This window comes from Schistocerca piceifrons, chromosome 5, assembly GCF_021461385.2.
Source record: "Schistocerca piceifrons isolate TAMUIC-IGC-003096 chromosome 5, iqSchPice1.1, whole genome shotgun sequence".
Taxonomy (NCBI): domain Eukaryota; kingdom Metazoa; phylum Arthropoda; class Insecta; order Orthoptera; family Acrididae; genus Schistocerca; species Schistocerca piceifrons.
In genome coordinates, this window is record NC_060142.1 from 548,800,535 (window position 1) to 548,814,484 (window position 13,950).

The window sequence follows — 13,950 nt, forward strand, 5'->3', positions numbered from 1 at the left end:
ATCAGAAAAGGCAGCAGTAAAACCAAATCAGTTTGGAAGGTCATAAACCATAATATTGGTAAATCAAAAATGACAAACAGTAATCTTATAATAAAAAAGGGAGGAAAAGTTGTTGAAGACCCTCTATGTGTTGCCAATATGTTCAATGACAGGTTCCCACAAATGAAAAACCAATGTTTTTGTACCCTGTTATGTGTTCAGAAGTAAGAAATGCACTTGATAAGCTGAAAAATGAAATATCCTGTACATGTGATGGTATTCCTGATAAGGTCATAAAACATAGAGCAAACAAAATAATAATTGAACTAGTTGATTTTATTAATACATCATTTAAAATGGTGAATTCCCTTTTGCACTTAAAAAAATCAATAATAAAGGCACTTTATAAAAAAGACTGTCAATATACCATACAAAATTATAGACCATTGTCACAACTATCAGGTTTTGCTGAAGTAATTGAGAGGATTATGTATGAGAGACTGTTGAGTTTCCTAAACAAATGCAAAATTCTAACCAATGCACAGAATGGGTTCAGGAAAAACAGGTCTACAGAAACAGGTGTATATCACTTCTTGGAACAGGTTTTAACTGTAATGTATAATGAGGACTTAAACTGTGGAATATTTATGGATCTACCCAAGGCATTTTACCTCATCAGCCATGATATTTTGCTAGAGAAACTGTATTGCTATGGACTATGTGGAAAAGCACACAGTTTGTTTCAATTGTATATGTGCAATAGATATCAATGTGTTGAAATAATACATAATGGCACAATATATTACTCAACATATCTGAAACCAACTGTGTTTTACAGCAGGGTCCTAGGCCCCCTGCTCTTCCTAGTTTTTATTAATGATTTTTCTGAGCATCTAACAACAGCAGAATCCGTACTTTTTGCAGACGATATGAGCCTTTTTATTGAGTTAGTGAAGCTGACCTACAAGAAAAATTAACTTCAATAGTGTATGAGGCAGCTGAATGGTTCAAGGACAATTACTTAATTATAAATGACAAAAACCACTTGGATGAATTTTAGACACATAAAAAACAAAGTAAAAAATAACATAAGAGTAAAGATTGGGAAATGTCTGATAGAACAAACTGACAAACTACTTTTACAAAATGTTTAGGTGTATGACTGGACAATAACTTGAGATGGGGAAAACATGTTGATCTATCGAATACAAAACTTAGTAAATACTGTTATATATTAAGAAAACGTAAAGAAAACTGCAATTTTGAAACAGTACTATGTGTCTACTACTCCTACATACATAGTAATCTAAGCTATGGTATTATATTTTGGGGGGAATACAGGTTTCACAAAAAGTTGTTTCAAGCTCCAAAAGAGAGCTAATCGTATTCTGAAGGGTGTTGCCTGTAGAGATCCATGTAGAGGACTCTTTAAGGAGTTGAAAATTTTGACCCTCCCTAGTTTATTAATCTATGAATCAGTATGTTTCATGAACTCAGAACAGGACTTCTCTTTTCTGAACAATGATTTCCATAGAAACATATATTCAAAGGCCCTGTTCCAAAATAGTGTGATATATCTACCCAAAAGAAATAAAAAGCATACAAAAATTACATATATTTAAAAAAAGAATTAAAGAAGCTACTATTAGGTCAAAGTTTCTATAATGTTGATGAATTTCTTTACTATCTAAACCGATAGTGCTAATCTTTTGGTTTTTCTACATAAACCTTCCTTTTTCCAACTTTCATGTAAAAAGAATACAACATATGTAAAGAGTATGTAAGAAAATGTTATTTCCTTTAATGGATTTTTTTTATAAATGTTGTAAATTTTTTCCATCTTGCATGTAAAAAGAAGACAAAATATGTAAAGTGTAATTAAGAAAATGTCAAAGTGTAATTAAGAAAATTTCCCTTAATTGTAAAAAAATATAAATCTCTCTCTCTCTCTCTCTCTCTCTCTCTCTCTCTCTCTCTCTCTCTCTCTCTCTCTCTCTCTCCCTCTCCCCCCCACTCCCCCCCCCTCTCCTTTTAAGGGAGAGGGTAAGGAGTCATTCCAGTCCCAGGAATGGAAAGACTTACCTTAGGGGAAAAAATTGCAGGTTTACACTCGCGTGCACACACACACACACACACACACACACACACACACACACACACACACACACACACACACACATTTTTTTCGATGCCTCCTTGGATTTAAGGTATGCCTGCCGCCCTTCCTCTCTACTATCACCGGGAGTCCGCTTCCATCAACTGCTACGTTCACTTTCCTTCCACTTTCCCAAAACTTTCTTGACAACTTGGGGTGCAGCACCACTTTGGCTCCGGCCCCTGACCTGCCCGCTCCGTGACCTTTGCCAGTTTCCCACAGATGGTACCCCTTCTCTTGTTATCGTCGGGCATTTGCTGCTCTATTCTCACAAATGAAGGATACCACATTTATTTACACCGATGACTCAAAAACATCATTTGGTGTTTGGAGTGGCTATATTGTTGGTGACACTCCTAATCGATTTCGGCTCCCCGACCAGTGTTCGGGTTTTACTGCGGAGCTTAACGCTGTTCTCCAGGCTGTCCAATACATCCGTCACCATCAGCGGATGCAGTATGTTATATGCTCCGATTCGCTCAGCTCTCTCCTCAGTCTCCTAGCTCTCTGCCCTGTCCACCCTCTGGCCCACCGGATTTAGGACTGCCTCCACTTGGGGAGCGTCTCCGTGGCGTTCCTTCTGGATGCCAGGACATGTTGGTATCTGTGGGAATGAGGCGGCCGATATAGCGGCCAGGGCTGCAGTCTCTCTTCTTCAGTCTGCTGTTCGCATGGTTCCCTTTGCTGATCTACAGAGTGTTTTATGTCGTCGTGTTGCTCTTTTATAGCACGCACATTGGTCGACACTTCCCAGTAATAAATTGCGGGACGTGAAATCTCTTGCCTGTGCTTGGCCCTCTTCCTCCCGAACTCGGGAGGAGGTAATTTTAACAAGACTCCGGGTAGGGCACTGTCTTTTTAGCCATCGACATCTTTTAAGTGGCGATCCTCCCCCGCTTAGTACCCACTGCTCTCAACTGTGGACAGTGACACACCTTTTACTTGAGTGTCCCTATTTTACTCCGTTACGGGCCCGTCTGCAGCTGTCGCCTGATATATCTTCCATTTTAGCAGATGACACGCGCTCAGCCGATCGCGCTCTCGAGTTTATTAGTGTCAATGAGATGACGTCAGTCATTTGAAGCTCTTTTTGGGGACAAACAACCCCCCTTTTATAGTGTTTTTTAAGCTTTCCTTCTGTTTTCAGTTTCCCCACTTTCTCCATTGCTGGTGGTTTCCAGTTTGCTATCTTTAACCTTTTCCTAAGTCACAGACCGGGCGCTAATGACCGTAGGAGTTTTTCGCCCGAAAACCATTCAAAAAACTGATCTTGTAGCTCAGGAAAAAGTAAGTAATGAACAGACGCAGGACAACCAGGAGATCCGGGAAAAACCCGGGAATTTTTTCATCCAGGAGAAAACTGGGGAAATCCGGGAATTTTTTAGAATTCCGGGAATTTTTCATTGTTTTATTTTTTAGTTAAATTTTTGTGATTTTGACAGGTAAGAACCGTTACTCTAACAAAGGATATTACTGTATCCCGTGTGGTGTAACGACGTCTTAGGTTTTCGTTTGATATATGTATGACCATGTGCAGACTTCGTCACCTACGTCAGTTACAACCCACTTCAAAAATGATTTATATTCTTTTTAAATTGTCATAGAATGGTTCTTGAACGAAACTGTAAAACATCAGTTGAGTCGTGTGCAGAGAATTACATCACTTGGGCCAATTGGTTTTTTCGTAAATTTTCCGATTTTAAATTTCGTTTGTTTCTCCTCAGAAAATTATATCGACACACGTTATCTTGATCTAATCGATATCAGAATCACACATTAAATAAACTTTTTAGATTCAAAGTTTCGGCCAACGCTGTCTGAATCAATAATCTTGTCAAATATATTATTAACCCGTTCACATAACTCTTCATAAATAAATCTTCAAGACACGTGTTTCAACTTTAGTAGCATACACTATTTTATTAGCTTCCTACACATACAGATGTGAACTTGAGCGTTGAGACAGTGACTAACATTTCAATAAGACTAAGATCTATTTGATGTCATTGTTGTACAAAAAGAGTATAAAAATTCATTTTCAATTTTTTAGAAACACGACGCAACAACTCGGTTCCAGGATCTTCTGTTGCTCCTTGGCTGTCGACCCGCGACGTATAGCGGCCAGCAATTTCCTCTCTGGTCGCGGCAACGAAGATGCTGTCCCCGTTCGTTGCGCCGATCTCTCCGTACATGAAACACATAAAAAAAAATACAAAACTTTTAGATAATTCACATCTTATTACAAATAATAAGAAAACACATAAACAAAACTAAATTAAACTTATAGTCACCTGCAAACTGGGCTGACTTTGGTGGATGGGTGACGTTTAATTTCGTCCCACTACATACCCCACCCACAAGCTCAGTTTGTCAGGTTTTAACCGAAATTAAAACTGTTCAATATACAATATTTAACTGTTAATACATTTTCCTCACATTTTACGTAACCTAGAGTCCTTGCTCTTAGATAGATTTAATCCTTTTAATACGATATTGTTGTGACTATTTGTCATTTACTCTTAATTGTGCTATTATGGTAATTCGTAACCGAATATAGGGAGATTGCTCCTCTTCAGTTAATAGTTGCTAATAAATACTAATTTAGTACGTTCTTTAACGTTGTACATTAGGACAGAGCGTTCAAATTGTGATAGATTAGTTCCAGTTTCATTTATTTACTAGAGTTATTCTTTTCAAGAATGTATATTACTAATAAGTTTCTCACAATAACTAATAGTACTATTTACTTTACGTCATCCTCTTCCCTAATGCCTTATTTATGCGTGAGGTCAAGAAGAAATCATGCAAAACTTTCTTTAGAATCTCGGCACGGCTTTCTTTACCTTCGGACACCTTGTTGGGTAATGGCCATTTATTTAGGAGAAACAAGCGAGAGAGCCCCGTTTGGTGTGTTCTATATTAACACTATTACAAACCTCTATTAAAGGCACTCTGCTATGTTCTCGTGAGCCATATAGCTCTGGACGCCCATGGTCCCTAAAACTATTAACCATCCCCTTTGGTTCCTACTATCCGAGTAAATTTAAAATATGCAAAAATTCCTTTTGACCTAAGAGCAAAATTTCTTCCATATAAATCCCCCTTTGGGTTATCTTTCTCTTTTTGAAGTACCAGTAGATTATTGTAGAACACTTGTTTAAGCTTTCTGTTCTATTCTTTAAAATAATACGTAACTATCACGAAAACTTCACATGAATAAACTATGAACGCTCTTCCGTATGTAACATATACTAAATATTAACTTATTTAGGAATGAAGAGTTTCATTTGATCAACACTATATAATCCTTTAATTACACCTGATGAAGGTTCCATAAGAAGTAATGCTTTGGGATGTACAATCTTATGTACAACATATGGACCTTCAAAGATAAAGAAGAATTTTCTACATTCCTTATCGATCTTAGAGCTTTTAGGATGAGATCGTACTAACACAAGATCTCCTACCTGAAATGAGGGTTCTACAGCCTGTTGATTATAACTTTTAATTCTCCGTTCGGCATTTTTTACAATCTGTTCGCAAACTTTTTCGTCTGGGATACATTGTTGTATCTCATTTACTGGTGGCCAAGGTAAAGCAGCTAGTAAAGGCTCACCTATAATTCGTTTGCCTAAAATTTCTATAGGTGATAATCCCGTCGTTAGGTGAGGCAATTCATTTAATATCTTTTCGAATTCAGGCATTAGTTTGGCCCACCGAGTATGTTTATGCGCACAATAAGTTCTACATAATCGTCCTAATTCTTTCATGACTCTTTCTACTAAATTACTTTGAGGGTGATATTTCGAAATTAAGATATGTTTGATTCCATATTGTCTTATCATGTCTTGAAATCTTTGACTAATAAAGGCACTACCGTTGTCAGACATAAGTCGTTTAGGAATGCCCCAGTTAACAAAGTAATTTCGGGTGAGGCAGCGTATAACACTTGCTGTATTCGCTCGTTTCAAAGTATACAGTTTCACATGTTTGGACCAACATTCCATTTCAACAAACACATATGTTAATCCTCCTGAACTCCGAGGCAGAGGGCCGAAAAAATCTAATGACAGTAGATCCCACAAACCTCGAGGAATTACAGCATATAATTTATAACGCTTGGATTTGTTATTAACTTTAACCTTTTGACAGGTTTCACAAGCCCTAATAATACTTCTCACAATACGTGACATATTTTTGAAATAATAATACTTCATTAGATGTTTAATACATTTATGAATTCCGAAATGCCCGTAACCTTCATGAATATAAGTAATTAACTCGTCCACAACAGTTTCCGGAATGCAGATTTTCCATCTCTGGTGTTCCCTCTGTGCTTTCCAATACAACAAGTCGTTAAAATATAACCACACACCCCGGGTGTTAACTGTTTCGTCCCCATTATTAAGGTTTTGTATAATTCGTAGAATAACATTTTTCTTTCCTTTATGTAATACGGTAACCTACTACTTAGGACTCGTATTAGATGACTTTCAATAATTGGTTCTTCAATTAATTGAGCACGATTTAAATTCCATTCAAAATAATTCCTATAACCTCTCCACCGTTTAGAATATGGAGGAGGGGCTAACAACTTTAAAGTTAAGTGTTGTTGTTTTCGTCTTGACCAATAATTTTGTTTAAACTGCTTAACAAAATCATCCCAATCCCTGAATTCATTTCTATGCAGTACTGCCCATTCCGCAGCTTCTGCTTCTAAATGTCCTATTACACATTGAATGCGTTTTTCATTACTCCATTTAGAAGATAATGATGTTTCAAAAGCTTTTATAAAGATTATAGGATGAAGTTCGCCTCCTGGTTTGAATACAGGAAATCGACTTGCTACATTTGAATTTGTCGTTATGTCATCCAGACATTCTGCGAGAGAAATAGTCGGATTTTGTTTAGCTGGCAGAGACGGAGTTGCATCGGATTGGCTTGCCGTGACTGCCTTATTCATATTGTTGCCATCCGTGCTAGCAAATTCGATGCGACTGTTGTCTCTGATTATGTTATTACCTCTGCTACCTGAAATGTTCTCGTTATTATCTAATTCCGATAACCGTTTCGTAATTTCCTGTATCCGCATTTCTGTATTGGATACGCGATTAGCTAATATCGATTCTTCACTGTGTTCACGATGTGAACGCTCTGTACCTTCGTCAATATTATTATCTTTGGCAGTCTCAAGATTACTGCATATCTCAGTAATTAAAAATTTCATGTTTTCGATTTCGGTATGGTCCTTTTCTACTTGATGAGTTAATGTTTCTAATTCTACATTATCTATTGAAGAAATCTCTACAGGTTTGGTAGAGACCTCTTTAATAGATTTCAATAATTCTCTGCGAACAGTTTCTGTTTGCATAGAAAATTCATCTCGTAACATATCGTTATTTTTCTGTATTTCATTTACAACTAAGATATTGACACTATCTAGTCTCTCGGATAAGTCAGTAATATCGTGTCGCATGCGAGCTTTTTCCTCGCGCGATTCCTGGATATGTTCTTCTAACCTTTTACAATTATCAGCAATCTTATTACTAAGTCCTACTAATTTTTCCTGCATTTCAACTTTAGAAGACTCTATTTTATCACTTAATTCTCGACTGGTTTCATTAAGATATTCCTGCAACCTGTCTGTTGATTTTATTAGCTCCCCTTTAAGTCTAGCAGTAGATTCCTCGTTAGACTGTTTTAATCTAGCCATAGATTCTTCGTTAGACTGTTTTAGTTCCTGTTTCAATCTAGCAGTAGATTCCTCGTTAGCCTGTTTTAATTCCTCTTTTAATCTAGCAGTAGATTCTTCGTTAGACTGTTTCAATTTAGCGATCGCCCTAAAAAGGGATCTCATGCTCCTATCGGACATAGATTGCTCTTCGTCTGACATTTCACTTCCCGACATTATTGTAAAATATTAACTATTTACACACGCAGACTTGGAATCAACAATCCTATAAAAGCACACTTCCTATATACAACACTCCACTTCCAACTTGAAACAAACTCACCGGACACTAATATTGTAATTTGTAGTTCTCGATGACCAGTGTGCTGCTATGGACTGCAGATGTAACAGCCGTCGATGCAGCCGCTGAGATGCTGCGACCCCGCTTCCGCAACCGGCAGGACGCTGAGTCGAACACCGGAAACATCGCTGGCTGCAACCACGCCCGGCACCGCCGTAGACAGGCGAAGCCCTCAGCAACACCTCTAATACCAGCCGGAGGAACGCCCCGCAGCTGACGTACTGGGCCTATTAGTTTAGGGAGAAAAAAGGTTGTCGGGGTTTTGCAGCGTTCAGCTGCTGCCCAACAGACGCGCCTTCTCGTGGAACAACTGCGTGACCGTACTGCTTGGCTGCACTCCGTCAGATGCCCACACCCGCGAAGTCGCCGCTGGCTGGTGAAGGCTCCACGAAAACTCGCGTTGACTTCCGAAGGACTCTTGATGTTTTGTTTCGTACCTGTGTGCCTTAGTTGCACACAAGTCCTGTTTCTAAGGTCGCCACAGTGTGGTGTAACGACGTCTTAGGTTTTCGTTTGATATATGTATGACCATGTGCAGACTTCGTCACCTACGTCAGTTACAACCCACTTCAAAAATGATTTATATTCTTTTTAAATTGTCATAGAATGGTTCTTGAACGAAACTGTAAAACATCAGTTGAGTCGTGTGCAGAGAATTACATCACTTGGGCCAATTGGTTTTTTCGTAAATTTTCCGATTTTAAATTTCGTTTGTTTCTCCTCAGAAAATTATATCGACACACGTTATCTTGATCTAATCGATATCAGAATCACACATTAAATAAACTTTTTAGATTCAAAGTTTCGGCCAACGCTGTCTGAATCAATAATCTTGTCAAATATATTATTAACCCGTTCACATAACTCTTCATAAATAAATCTTCAAGACACGTGTTTCAACTTTAGTAGCATACACTATTTTATTAGCTTCCTACACATACAGATGTGAACTTGAGCGTTGACAGACAGTGACTAACATTTCAATAAGACTAAGATCTATTTGATGTCATTGTTGTACAAAAAGAGTATAAAAATTCATTTTTAATTTTTTAGAAACACGACGCAACAACTCGGTTCCAGGATCTTCTGTTGCTCCTTGGCTGTCGACCCGCGACGTATAGCGGCCAGCAATTTCCTCTCTGGTCGCGGCAACGAAGATGCTGTCCCCGTTCGTTGCGCCGATCTCTCCGTACATGAAACACATAAAAAAAAATACAAAACTTTTAGATAATTCACATCTTATTACAAATAATAAGAAAACACATAAACAAAACTAAATTAAACTTATAGTCACCTGCAAACTGGGCTGACTTTGGTGGATGGGTGACGTTTAATTTCGTCCCACTACACCCGCTATTGCAGAATAATACTTCAACAATAAAACATAAACGAGAGAAAGAAAGGAAAATAACTTAAATTGTCAAGAAAATGCGTCATATACAACATCGACACACAGTCCTCATGCAAGCGTCTGCCAACACCAAAATGTGTCAAACGCTATGGAGCTTCGAAACAAATTGCCACTGATGAGCGTGAAGTCGGAACTGTTTACATTGGATTCGTGTTAGCAGTTACGAGCAGGCTCATGCGCAGTTGAGTCGCGTTTGAGTAGTAGATTCTCCCGCTTCTGGCTACAGGAATGAGGTTGTTGGCTGTGCAAGCAGTCGCAACAAGCGGCTAGATGCTACCGGGAAAAGGGGACGTCACATTCATATTCTTGAGGGAAAAAAAACTTGGTTCATAAAGTGCCCTGCATCCAGCGCATGTTGATCCATCGATCATTCATATGATTTTGAAACGCATCCCTGTTGGTTTTTTAACATTTTTGAACTCATTTTAAGTTGATTTCTGAATGAATTATGGAAGAATGAGACGATTCCAAATTTATATAAGAATTTCGTAATGCTACTTTTCGATCTCGTGCTGGAGAACTGGTGCGTATGAATGAAATGTGAAACTGTTTCCTAACATAAAGCTTTTTGCCTGTAGTAGGCCTAATAGCGATTTGATATTGGTACTTCGTGAATTATATTCTGTCGTGTTATAAAAATGACAATTTGTGCCGAAACAGTCTCGCTTATTTGGTGTGTGATACAAAATTGCTGCAATATTAGAAAGGCCTATTTTGTTTTATCTAGCAGACAGTGACAAAATAGACGTGATCAGATCGAGAAACCACACCAGTCTTGGGTGTTATTCGTATTAACAGCTTTTTCAGTATTAGATAACGAAATTCCGATTTTTCATGTAGCAAAATGTTTGCCGATCTTTGATGAGGTGGTGGATTCTTTCCCAGAAAGGAAAGCACGCCATGTAAAGCTGTAGCAATATCAGAGAGAAAAAAATTCTAGGAGCTCAGGATTGAAGAAATGTGTACTTTCTTGCTTGTCTCGTGTCTATATTGGTTTTATGTATCCTATATTTAATTTTATGTCACACAAAACTGCAAGTTATTAGCTAATAGGCAAATTTTCTTGTTCTCCCGATTACAAATAATAGCACCCGCTGTTAATGACGAGATATTAAAAAAAAAAAAAAAAAAAAAAAAAAAAAAAAAAAAAAAAAAAAAAAAAAAAAAGAAAGAGTGGCAGGCTGTCAAACCGGCCGACTGGGAGCGGGAGAGGCACAACAGGACATTTCAATTTCCACTGTTCCCCAATGTCCTGAATATAGTTTGATGGCATCGTTTACAAAATATACACGTTTCAATTCCACAGAGCGAATTATTGTGACGTGCGATAGAAGAATGCTGTATGAAGAGGTGTGGAACTGCACTTTGGCACACTTAAGACCAAATAACATGCCTTGCATTTTCTCGAAAACATGTTTTATGTTTCAGACTTTTCAGAAATATATGCGCTACAAGATGCACATATTTTTGAAAATTCGATTTTTTTTAGCATTGACCCGGTTCGCAAATATCGTAGATCCGGGGCTGATGCGCAGAGCAGCCTGAGTTATAGTGGGTAGTCTCCACGTGACCTGTGTTTACGTTCGGTGATTTTGCTGTTTCCCCTTCGTTTACTCTCACGCCAAATTAAAACAAAACGGATATCTGTGGCCGGGAGTTATCAAGTGAATTAAAATACATTCATATTATTACGGAAGGCTAAAATACGTTATTTGTTTCAGGTTTTATCATGTTTTCACCTTTCTGGCAGTGAAGCATTAATCGCCTTGCAGAACAATGAAGTTATTTTTGTCTGTTTGCTAAAGAAATTTGGCTTTTACTAACCTTTTCCGCAGAGGCAGTCAATGTATTTTAAACGAAATGTTTAATTCCACTGTACTGTTCGCTGCATTTCAAGTGCACGTTTTCATCTTCAAGCACATATGGCATTATGCCATAATAAAGAACCAAAAATCATATATTACAGTACTGGTGCTCCAAGAAAATTTACACACCGAAAATCACACTGAAAAGCTTAATATCAGGTCGAATTTGTACACATGAATGTGCACTTTAAGTTGCAGTTTAAATGTGGACATTTTAGTATGGTTCACGAAATTCTGATGTTCATGGAGTATCCTGTGATGTCTTGCTGCTTTTACGACATACTGTAAGATCTTTTAATGTTTTACTTGTATGTATATACGGGCTACCTACGTCATGGTAGCTGCGCAAGCAGGGTGTCGCCTGTTACCTGGCGCTCTCTGGTAACTGCTGAAACGAACCTATTTCTAACAGGTCGCGGAAAAATGTTGCGAATGCTGGTTTGAAAAGCGTTACTTTCAAAGTAAATAACCTTTTACGTAAGTTGAACTGTGCGCGAGAATGTATCATGAATTTCTTAAATCACAGAGCGTTTGACTCACATTTAAAAATCAACTCTTTCATGGCGAGCCATTTAGATGAATTCCGAACCCTTAAGTCCAGACATTTATGTCATTATTATAAATTTTACTATCACATTTGTGTGATATATCTTAAAGTGTAACACGCACAAAAACATTATATGCAAAATATTAGCTTCTCTTGCAGCTTATTAACCTTAGAGACGAATATTATACATGAAAGCTTTGCTTTTCTTGTAGCAACACTGTGTATATTAATTTAAACTATTGACTTGTGTGTTACCGCTACGTAACAATGATGTTGCTGTTGGCAGACTACACCACGCATCCTATGCTCTGAATATTCGCTGTCATCGGCTGATGAGATGACGTGACAGGAGCTATGACTGGCTTAAGAAAGCGCATCGCAATTTCGATTTCAATGATTCGGAAAGTAACATGCGGTTTTTGGTGGAATTCCAATGTATACTTTCGTAATACGAAAATACTCAGCGTACATGTCTAAAGTGCCGGGAAATTCTACGCCCATGTCTAAAACCATAACCATTCAAAGGATTGATAAGTTTTGCAGTTGCGAGGGAAAATATACTGTCACTTAAGACGGAAAAAGTGTTTTCAACCGGGAGAAAGTGTATTTTTAACCGGGAAATCTGGGAATTTTTTTCCTTGTCCGCGTATACACCTCGTATGCGCCGTAATTCAGTATCTCCACGTTCTTTGCCATGAAATTTCATCAGTTCCTTAAAGTTACGTTTAAAGCTGATATTAACCAAACGATCGAGCGTACACTGGGCAATGTTGGAAGATATTCCAGCGGCAAATCTTTCCACCACCAGAACACATCTGATAGGTTTTTTTCAAAACCAGCCCTTACAGTAATTTCCACCAATATAGAAGTTTTTATATTGTTTGTAAATTGCCGAATATGGACACGAGTAAATGAATAAAAAAGCTGGTATTCTGGGATCTTTTGAGAAAACAGAGCCATCATCTCGATGCCCTAGTGTACATGAAGGCAATAATAGATGAAGTAAAATTTAAGACTGAACTTAAAATTTATTACCTTTTAAGCAAAACTTTGTATGACGTAGATGAGTACTTTGATTGTGTGTAAATTTATTGCCAAAAATTTTAATTTGTATGTCTAAACTTGTACTTTTAAAAAATGCCTTGAAAGTGATATTCTATTATTATGTCTGTAGTACTTGTACTAGTGTGATAACTTTGTTGTGACAATTCCTACATCATGTAAATGATATACAGGAAGATAATAAAATGAAATAAAAAAATGAAAATGAAATGTTCTGTCTCACAAAAAATATAATGATTTGCTAAGAAAATAACAACTTTTTTTCGGTTTCGTTTTGATCTTTTTATTGTGCAGGCTTTCAAAAAATGCCATGGAAAATCTTTTCAGCACAGTCTGAGCAAATAATAAAGTTCCAAATTCCCTGCATCACTAAATAATTAAACTTTGCAGAAAACATACAGAAAAAACACTAGTAACTTCAGCTAAAATTCTTGTAACACATGTATAGCTTTGTCTTACTCCTAGTGTGTGACATCACCGGAGCTTCAGCAAATAACAGAGCATTTTCGATCGTGTGACCAAGTCTTGAAACTACACATTTTATGAGCATGACTGAAATTGTATTTGAATGTTGTAATCATTCAAAATAACAATGAAAATCATTTTTTTAACAAAGGAAAATTACATAATTAAGGTGATGTATCATAGGGGGTACAAAGTTGGCCATGAAAGTTCTCTCACGTGTTATGAAGAAGAAAGGCGCATTGGCAAATACTAGTGACTGATTACACTGTTTTATTGAACACGTGTGATGATCATTAATTAAAAACCATTTAAATCTAGCACTTATAACACTTACCGCTTATCTGAGTGAAAGGTAAATATATTGTGCAGAAAATTACATTACTGGCTATGCCCATGCGCACAAACATATTTACATCTGACTGTCTCTGAAAAGT